The sequence below is a fragment of the Heteronotia binoei genome, unplaced genomic scaffold (assembly GCF_032191835.1).
Source record: "Heteronotia binoei isolate CCM8104 ecotype False Entrance Well unplaced genomic scaffold, APGP_CSIRO_Hbin_v1 ptg000314l, whole genome shotgun sequence".
Classification (NCBI taxonomy): Eukaryota; Metazoa; Chordata; class Lepidosauria; order Squamata; family Gekkonidae; genus Heteronotia; species Heteronotia binoei.
In genome coordinates this window covers 978,312-989,174 of record NW_026800014.1, presented here as the reverse complement: position 1 = coordinate 989,174, position 10,863 = coordinate 978,312, and positions in this window count along the sequence as shown.

Below are 10,863 nucleotides of genomic sequence, written 5' to 3'. Positions count from 1 at the left end.
TTGAATATGGTCAAACGTGAATACCTGAGCAAGGCTTTCCCCAAGGCTGCCATACACTGAAATGGTTGCAAGAATAGGTTCTGAGACGGTTGCTGTACTGTTTGTTTCTGGTTTCCTTATATAAAGAAGAATGAGGGACTAGTAGGGAGAGTTCAAAGGACAACAGCATAAATAATCTAAAGACAAGAAAATAGGTCTTGTAAGTGATAGGAGTCCTAAGGAGCTTGTTGAGAAATATGAAGCATTACTGAGAAGCATACCATGGATGAGACAGGCAGTGTATAGATTGATGCATTTCATAAAAAGGTAAAAGGTAGTCCCCTGTGCAAGCACCAATCATTTTTGACTCTGGGGTGACGTTGCTTTCACAACATTTTCATGGCAGATTTTTTATGGAGTGGTTTGCCATTGCTTTCCTCAGTCATCTACACCCCCCCCCCCCAGCAAGCTGGGTACTCATTTTACCGACCTCGGAAGGATGGAAGGCTGAGTCAACCTGAGCCGGCTACCTGAAACCAGCTTCTGCTGGGATCAAACTCAGGTCGTGAGCAGAGAGTTCAGACTGCAGCTTTACCACTCTGTGCCATGAAGCTTTATAAACCATCCCATAAAGTGTGCCTCTCAAACTGGGGAAATTATCACCCGAATAGGACTTTTTTTTCTTGCTGCCATCAGTCTGGTAACATCTAATAATCAAGCATCAAGGAATCTGGATTCAGGCCCACATTAGCCATTCAGCAACCATTAATCTAGGGAGCCTTTGCCCAGCTTCATCATCAAGGCAGGCTTATGTTTTATTGGGATTACCTGTTCTTGGGTCTAGGCCAATCTGTTAAATGCTTTCAGCACAGGAACATGCCTCAATATTGTAATTCTAGGAGACTCTGTGGAGAAACAGCAAGGGCTGCATGCATGCAACTTCAGATAATAGCAGCCTGCCAGAGGATCACTGGTGTTGTCCCAGGGGGGAAGGAGGATAGGTCTAAGAGCAGCTTTTGAAATTATAGCTGAGTGAAACTTTTGTGTTTGGAGGTGATAAATCTCTAATAACCAGAAGGCATCAAAGTTTGTCATCATCAGAGGTAAGTGACTGGATGGCTATATTTTAATCCTTTGGCTAAGATCCAATCTTCATGTCCTGGGAGCTAGTATGCAAACTGGGAAAACTTCCCCAAATGTCATCTCATAGTAAAATGTCATCCTGACCCTCTTCTTTTATACTAGCAGAGCTCATGACTTTTGAACCAAAGCCAGGTATTCATGAACAAGAACCAATCAGTTTTAAGCATCTCCATAGTGTAGTGCAATAACAGACAAAATATGTATGTGCAGAAATGATTTCAAACAGCTTTAGGATTACAATGAGATGGTGTGGCCACACTGAAGGCATGGATTGTATCAAATAACAGATACAACAATGTACATCTCTTTCCAGCCAACAACTGTTGTATAAAGACTTGTTAGTGGGAAATGGAATAGGCAAAGGAATTCATCCTGTATGTTTTGCACTTGATTAACATCTAGATTGTATAATTCTGTTTGAACGATTGGAATGAACATAAAGCAGAATGGCACAGGATACTGTATATTTTGTTTTGTGCTTCTTCTTTTTTGGCTGTTTTATATAATATTTCTAGTCACTAGCCCAACATGAAACAAGAGTCAACATTTCCAGCTCTAAAGAAAAATAAATCAAGCACAGTTAAGGCAGCTACTAAAGAATATGTGGTTTTCAAGTAATCAGTGGAAAGAATTTATGTTTTACTGCTTAGCTAGCTAAGACAGTGTTCAGTGTGGAACTATAAGCAGCAGGAATAGAAGAGTTTTCAAGTATTGAAGGATTTCAGAAGGTCACAATTAGTAGAGGTTAGCCTACAAGTTCACTAACAAACTAAAACATTCCAGACAGGATCTGTTTCAAAATAAAATTTCCCTTACAGGCATTGTTATCAAATATATCTCTCTGATGAAGTAAATAGACATGATGAAGTAAGTGTATATAGGATTGTGGCTTTAGACATTATGGTAAGAAATCTCTTCCCTTAGAACTGTTTATGATTACTGGCACAGTGGGAAAATGTACAAAAATGTTTGGATCCTTGAAGATTGAACATGTTGGCTTTTCCTGGAATGACATCACTAGGAAAGGCTGAAGAATCTGCCCCCCACCCCAGTTTAGAACAAGATGGCTATGAGGGACATAATAGAGGTTTATCAGATTATGAATGGTTCATGCCTCCACAAATCCTATTGAAAGGGTTTGCAGAAAAGCCCCCCCAAACAGCTGAGTGACAGGGAGCAGCTTGCTCCCTTCCACTCAGCTGTTTTGGGCTGTCCTATGCAGACTGTTTAAACTTTAAAGGGACTGAAAAAGACAGACTTCTGCAGTCCCTTTAAAGTTGGACCGCACAAGACAGCCTGAAACAGCTGAGTGGCAATGGTGATACATTGATGTGTGTGAGGGATTCCCATTTGGCACAATGCAACCTAGGAAGGTGGAAGGGGGACAAATAGTGTGTGTGTGTGTGTGGGGGGGGGGTGTCTTCATGCATTTACAAGAGTCTACTCATTATGTGTAAATATAGGAAAGAGGTATCTAGTTTTAAACAAATGCTTTAATTAAATGCTTAATATTCTTTGCAGAATGATTCCTTGTAAAGACTATGCACTACATCATACCTTGTTCACTGAATCCTGCATTCCCAAATACAGTTGTGGCTTTGCAGTTGTTGTTGACAATTCCTGTTTTAATTGCATCAGCTAAAAGGAGCTTCAGCAAGCTGAAATTATTTAACAACTATCTCAGGGCATAGTGTAGTAGTTAAGAGAAGAGGACTCTAATCTGGAGAACTGGGTTTGAGTTTTATTATAACAGTCACAGACTAGAGAAAAAAACTGGGTTTGATTCCCCACTCATCCAAATGAAGCCTTCTGAGTGACCTTGGACCAGTCACAGTTCTCTCAGAACTCTCTCAGCCCCACCCACCTCACAAGGTGCCTGTTGTGGGGAGAGGAAGGAATGGGAATTGTAAACTGCTTCAAGACTCCTTAGGGTAGAGAAAAGTGGAGTATAAAAACAAACTTTTCTTTTTCTTCTTCTACATGCTCATAGAAACTTTATAGAAAATTTCTAGGTCTTCATGTCTTATATGCACCTGGACACTCAGAGGATTTGGCTTTCACTTAGTTTTCATATGCAAATTTCACATGCAATTTATGTTTAAAGGAATATTGTGGGGAAAAATAAATACATTTGTTACACCAATGTTATATCTAAGTTATATGGCTTTATACAAGCCATATATCTTATATAATAAAAGATAATCATGAAAGCAAAATTTTGTATGATTTCTCTTTGCCAAAGTAAGCAAATTGAAATGGAAAAGGGAGTAGTTAAAGAAGAAAAAGTTGAGCCAAAGGGAAGGAAGCAATTGGAAGCTATGTGGCTAGAGGAGAAAGGAGCTGTACCAAAGGGAAAAGGTTATAGTTTTTTGCCCAGGGCCCACAAAAAGCTTGTGGTTCTGGTCCAATTGGTATGAATTGGCAACATCTTTGTGCATGCAGTTTTGGGAGGCATTCACAATTGTTTAGCATGAACCACGCTGTCTTGCTGCTCAGGTAACCTGTGCTTAACATCTTCAAACCTGATAAATTCAACTGCCAGTTGTGGCAAGATTCTCAGCATCCAAGATGTGGCCATAAATGGAATCCCAGCCCAACAGCCATAAATGGAATCACACTGGGAGCTCAATAAACTTTACCTTCTGCTATCTGGGTTAGACTGCAAGACCAAGCACTTAGCAGGCCACACTTGGCTGTGCTTGGTTTGGGTACTGCAATTTGTGTGGCCTAGCATAAACAACAGAAATGCACACTAGGATGATTGGCTTATGTAAGCAGAGTAAACTGCAGAATGTGATGGAGTGTTTCATTTTTCAGGTAATAGACTCACAAACAGTTTTACAGGTAAACAAATATTGTTTGGTCTCTCTGCTTTACTCAGATTTCTTCCTATAAACAGAACAAGTCACATCTATTTCAGTGTGTCCCATGTGGCATTTCCCTCCTATTAGTAAATGAGGATGAAGAGACCTGAGAAATCAGTTTGACATTTGCTCCTGTAGCATTTTACTGAGCATCTTGACTTTGAATATTCTAAAAACAGGCTTACTGTTCCCTAAAGATTCCCCCATAATCTTCCTCCAAATGCCAAGCTATTTATGTAAGAGACTGGATTAAAAAGGAAGCATACAAGATGAGACTTTGCAGCCAAGCAGGTGCAACGAGGAGGGTCATGTCTTGTAAGCATATTCCTACAAACTACTGAGGAAGACTCCCATGCTGACTCAGCTCTGCTGGAAGCCACCTGCTTCTGGCTCAGCTGACCATAACAAAGTGCCCTCAGGAGGAACTGAAGGGGGACTCCAGAAGGGGCTGTCCTTCTGGCATGTCTCTCCAGTGGGGAGCTCTGACAGAACTCTATGAGGGAACTATTGGAAATGGTGGTTGTGGAAGTCTGGGGTAAGGAACTTGCATTGGCTGCCTTCTAGCATGTGTTGTTCCATCTCAGATTGAGGTAGTGCAAAGGATGGGAAAATATGGGAGTGGGAGGAGTGTTTTAGAGTTAAATAAATGATTTAGAGTTGGGAGTGAGCAGTGAAGTGGCCAAGTTTGCGGATGACACTAAATTGTTCAGGGTGGTGAGAACCAGAGAGGATTGTGAGGAACTCCAAAGGGATCTGTTGAGGCTGGGTGAGTGGGCGTCAACGTGGCAGATGCGGTTCAATGTGGCCAAGTGCAAAGTAATGCACATTGGGGCCAAGAATCCCAGCTACAAATACAAGTTGATGGGGTGTGAACTGGCAGAGACTGATCAAGAGAGAGATCTTGGGGTCATGATAGATAACTCACTGAAAGTGTCAAGACAGTGTGCGTTTGCAATAAAAAAGGCCAACGCCATGCTGGGAATTATTAGGAAGGGGATTGAAAACAAATCAGCCAGTATCATAATGCCCCTGTATAAATCGATGGTGCGGTCTCATTTGGAGTACTGTGTGCAGTTCTGGTCGCCGCACCTCAAAAAGGATATTATAGCATTGGAGAAAGTCCAGAGAAGGGCAACTAGAATGATTAAAGGGCTGGAGCACTTTCCCTATGAAGAAAGGTTGAAACGCTTGGGACTCTTTAGCTTGGACAAACGTCGACTGCGGGGTGACATGATAGAGGTTTACAAGATAATGCATGGGATGGAGAAAGTAGAGAAAGAAGTACTTTTCTCCCTTTCTCACAATACAAGAACTCGTGGGCATTTGATGAAATTGCTGAGCAGAAAGGTTAAAACGGATAAAAGGAAGTACTTCTTCACCCAAAGGGTGATTAACATGTGGAATTCACTGCCACAGGAGGTGGTGGCGGCCACAAGTATAGCCACCTTCAAGAGGGGTTTAGATAAAAATATGGAGCACAGGTCCATCAGTGGCTATTAGCCACAGTGTATGTGTGTATATAAATTTTTTTGCCACTGAGTGACACAGAGTGTTGGACTTGATGGGCCGTTGGCCTGATCCAACATGGCTTCTCTTATGTTCTTATGTTGGTGTCAAAAGACATGGTGCTTGCTGTATGCCTCATTTCCATCCCATTCCTCAGACTGCTGGTGGGGAGGCTTTGTTAGGTGGTTGCACTTCAACCTTGGTGTTGTGCAATACCAGAGCTGTGAAAAATAAGATCTCAATATGCAACCTGTGTTAACCTGACTTGTTTGATTGAAACCTGACTGAATGATGTCGTCACTCTGACCAGGGGTCATTTTGTAAAAAATAGGTGGTGGAGCTCATCCAGGGATTGGTATGCAGCTGCTATTACTATTAAACGGACAAGGAGGTGGAACTCTCAGAAAGGTTCAGGAGCTGTGCTCCTGTGAGCTCCCACTGAATCTGAGGCCTGACTCTGACACAGTTCACACCAGATGGGTATGAAGTCCTTTATGTACCTTGAATGGGAGGATGAGGGCATGGAGTAGCATTTCTTTTTCATTAACATTTCTCCATCACTAGGTACCCAATGCAGAGAGAGGCCAATGTGATCATATGTACCTTGTGTTAGGCACCAGGAACAGATTAGGGATCCTATTGGTGTACCATCCACTTAGTTTTCTAGTGGAATATCTGGCTAAGCTGATGGAGATGGTGTCAGACTTGGTGCTGATAACTTGAGGATAACTGTCCTTGGGAGTTTCAGCATACGTGCCAAGGCTGCCCTGTTGGGTCAGGTTCAGGACTTCTTGGCCTCCATGACACCATGGGGCTGTCTCATATGGTAATGGGCCCAACACTTGAAAAAGGACATATGCTGGACCTTCTTTTCTGCACTGAGTGCCTTGCCAGTGATCTGATTAGGGGACTAGAAGTTAGCCCTTATTTTGGTCAGATCACTACTTTCTGAGCTGGCTGTCCTCCTTGCAGGGGCAGTGGACTGATTTGGATGGTCTGCACTCAGAGATTAATGAAACCTGTTGGTTTCCAGGTGGCTCTGGAGGATTTGGGGAGCTTCCTTGGTGACTCTATGCTCTTGTGATTGCATCAAATGATGGGCTAACTGGGTCCATAAACAGAGTTGCTCCTTGGTATTCTCTTCCACAATACATGAGGCTCTCATCTCTTTGGCATACTAGAGAGCTGGGTGGCATGAAATGGACTAGAAGATGACTTAGAGTGATGTTGGCTTGAGACTCAGGATAAATCAGACAGAACACATCATAAAGTGTATTTGTGGGCCTATGAGGCACTGGTTATATGATTGTGCATCAGCACAATCTTGTTTAGCTCATTTTTAAAAGTTGTTCAAAGTCTGACCCTATAGGCAATGAAAAACTGGCCCCCTGCTGTGATGTTTTTGCAGGGATCTTTGCTGACAAAATTTCTGTATCCATTGGAGGCCAAATTGAGAGCAGATCTGGTACCTGAGGTGTCAGAAGTGCCTGTATGATGACCTAGCCCCATTCCCTCACTGAGACACAAGATTCTTCCTCTATTTTTCCTTCCCTTTCTGATTGAGCGACCCATTCTCTCTACTTTCTTCTTTTCTGAAGTTCTATGGCTGTCCCGCCTTGTCACAGTATGATATTTTGCTGCTGACTCAGCCAGGAACTTGAGGGAAGGGACAAGATCACCCTCTTAACTTAAACTTCTGAAATGGCAAGGAGAGGCATTTAAAAGTTCAAAAATAACAAAATATTTATTCAATGTAGAAGGGGAAGGGTCAGGTAAAATTGAGTAAAATGGAAGAGAAGAGTTGGAAGAGTTAGAGTCTCAGAGCAGTTTACAGTTTCCTATCCTTTTTTCTGGCCTGAGTGAGAGTCTTCACCAATCTACCCACTTCTCTTTGCCAACTTTCCCAGTTCTCCATCTGTGTTAAACTGGTCTCAGTTAGGGCTAAACACATAGTCAGCACCCAACTGTTCTCTGTCAGAGCTAGACTCAAACTGAATTATCTTCATCATTCAGTTCTGAAGTCTCTCTCCTCAACTCATGTTAACCAATCAAATTCCTTTAAGCAGCCTATCACTCAAGACTCTCTGGCTCTGTAAGACATTAGCCTTGCACAGTCCATTCTTATTCACCATCTTGAATGTGGACTTGATGGACCTTTTTTGTGATTTCACTCTTTTCTGTCTGACCAGCACAAAGAGTCCCTACGGGAGGTGCAGAATCAACTGGATGGAATTTATCTTGTGGGGTGCCACAGGGTTTTCACTGTGTTGGTCTGAAGCAATAGAACAAAGCTGGAGTCCAGTAGCACCTTTAAGACCCACAAAGTTTTATTCACTATGTAATCTTTAGCACACAAAGGCTTATATTGTGAAGAAAACTTCACAATGGGTGAAGAAAACTTTGTGAAGAAAACTTAGTGGGTCTTAAATGTGCTACTGGACTCCAACTTTGTTCTATTGCTTGTCCTTTTGTTGTGGATAAGTTCAGTTTGATCCTGCCTATAGATGCTGATAGGGTTGTTGGAAGTGTGAGGGCACCCCTTGTGCTCTGGATCCATGCCAATCATGGCTTTTAAGGTATTGTAAGGAAAAGGTACTAGAACCTTTAGTGAAAATCATCAACTCTTTGATTGTGGGACTCTCCCTAAGCCTGTGAAGAAGGTAGTTATTAGATCTCTGCCCAAAAACCTTCACTGGCAATTGGAGGCCTGTCTCCAATTTACCTTTTCTAGGGAAGGTGAAAGAGCAGCTTCAGGTTTTCCTGCATTACACATCTACCACTGACCAATTTCAGTCTGGGTTCAGGCATGGGTTTGGTACCAAGACAGTTTTGCACTGTTGGATGATTTTAGTTTATTGTTGGACAGCGGACAATTTGCCCTGTTGATACTGCTGTACCTCTCAGTGACCTTTGAAACATTTGACCACTCCATTCTTATTCATCATCTTGAATATGGACATGGCAGAGCCCTTTTGTGTTTTCACTCTTTTCTGTCTGACCAGCACAAAGAGTGTCTATGGGAGGTGCAGAATCAACGGGGTGGAATTTATCTTGTGGGGTGTCACAGGGTTCTCTCACTTACTCATGTATGTTTGTGTATATATGTGTGTGTATTATACATATAATATATAACACACAAACACACACAAATCTGCTGAATGAGATTATCTGGAGCTTTAGGGTTGGGTGTTATCAATAGGTGTTATCAATAGGGTGTTATCAATAGGCATCCTATATTTCATTATTCAAGATTCCAGGTGTCTTGGTTCTGAACCAGTGCTTTGAGGCTGTAGTCAGGTGACTAAGACAGAACTGAAACTGAATCTAGACAAGACAGAAGTAACACTGGTAGAGAAGACTAATGTTTTAGAGGGACTGAATCTGCTGGTCCTACATGGAGTAATATTGTGTTTTTTAAGTGAGTTAAGAGCTTGGGGATGCTCATGGACACTGTCTTGCTGTTTGAAAAACAGGTTGACAAGGTGATCAGGAATGCCTTCTATCAGTTGCATCTGATTCACCAACTTTCTAGTTACGTAGACTGAGTTGATCTAGCTGTGCTGATCTATGCTTCTGAAACTGTTTTATTACTGCAATGCATTCTATGTGGGGCTGCCCTGGAAGACCAATCGTGAACTATAACTGGTCCAGAATGCGACAGTCTGGCTGCTGTTAGGAGCTAGCTATCAGGAACATATGCTGCCCATTTTGAAACAGCTACATTGGCTTCCAGTCTGTTTCTGAGTTCAATTCAAGCTGCTGGTTATAAACTTTGTAATGTACTGAGTTAATAGACTTGTAGAAGGCCACATGCTTTATTGGTAAGTACATAACAAAGAGAACATGGCGAGGCCGGGTCCCCAATTATATACATCTCCCGGAACAACCCTCTTACCTGGCCACATCTAATCCTGGCCAGTTAAACTTCCCGCCACAGATCTTCATAGGCGGAGGGTATTTACGTCCTTATATCCGGTGACCTGCGGTCTCCCACTGGTCACCTCTGCACGCACGCACACGCGCAGTATTGTGAATTCAGGGACCGAATTGCAAGACACAACACTCCTCCCCCCCCTCGTTCAAGAAACATAGTCTTTCAAGCAAGCCGGTACCCTTTGTTCCCTATTCGACCTCCTCAGTTTTATCTGGGGAACTGGAGCAGCTGCTGTGGCTGTGGGGGCTGCTGGTTCCTCATTGTGGGATGAAGCCAAAAGAAAGCTGTCCGGTGCCTGCAGCTGCTCCGGGGCCGCTCCAGCCCACTGCTAGGCTCCTCTGTCTGCAGAGCCGGTGTGGCCGGTACTGGTTGGGTGGCTTCTCGTGGTGCTGCCGCTATTACCCCGCTACCTGCTCCCCCTGTCTCTGCCTGTTCTTCTGGCAAGGTGTGGCAGCGCAGTTGATCAATGTGCCTCCTAAGGATCTGCCCCCCCCCGACAAGATCTCATAAGAGCGGGACCCGGTGACCCGCAGCACCCAGGCTGGTAACCACTCCCGCTCACTTGCAAAGTTCTTTGCGTATACCAGATCCCCTGGAAAGAACCCCCTAGCAGGGGGAGCTGTGGAGGTTCGGGGCCCAGTCTGGATGCAACCTATCTAGCCTAGTGGTCAACTTCCTCCCCATAAAAAAGAGAGCAACGAAATGAGGTGCTCTTCCACAAACATACCAACACATCAAACACACATATTCATATTCATACCATTTAAATACATCTAAATGGTTTTAGATGTATTTAAATGGTATGAATATGAATATGTGTGTTTGATGTGTTGGTATGTTTGTGGAAGAGCACCTCATTTTGTTGCTCTCTTTTTGTGGAGAACAATGACAATAAATTTATCTAAAATTTATCTATCTATCTATCTATCTATCTATCTATCTATCTATCTATCTATCTATCTATCTATCTATCTATCTATCTATCTATCTATCTAAGTATCTCTGCAGGGCTTATACTGGTGACCGGGTTGGGGGTGATTCAGTTCCCAAATAGGAAGGCTGCCAGGCAGTGGTCCCAATCCCCCTGTACCATGCAACCCAGGGCCTCCTTGGTGGTGTGCACCATGCGCTCTGCTTGGCCGTTGATGGCTGGATGGAAGGAAGCAGACAGTATGTGCTGGATGAGGTACCTATTCAGGAACTCCTGGAAGTCCCGGGAGGTAAAAGTGGTCCCATTGTCTGTGACTAAGGTCTTGGGGATTCTGTGGGTGCAAAAGACCCTTCGTAGGGCTCTGACTGCGGCCGCGGTGGAGGTTGAAGCTATGGGAATCACCTCCAACCACTTTGTATAGGCGTCCACCAGAATAAGGAATATTTGGCCCTGGTACGGCCCCGCAAAGTCTAGGTGTAGCCGGGACCATGGTATGCAATTGGACT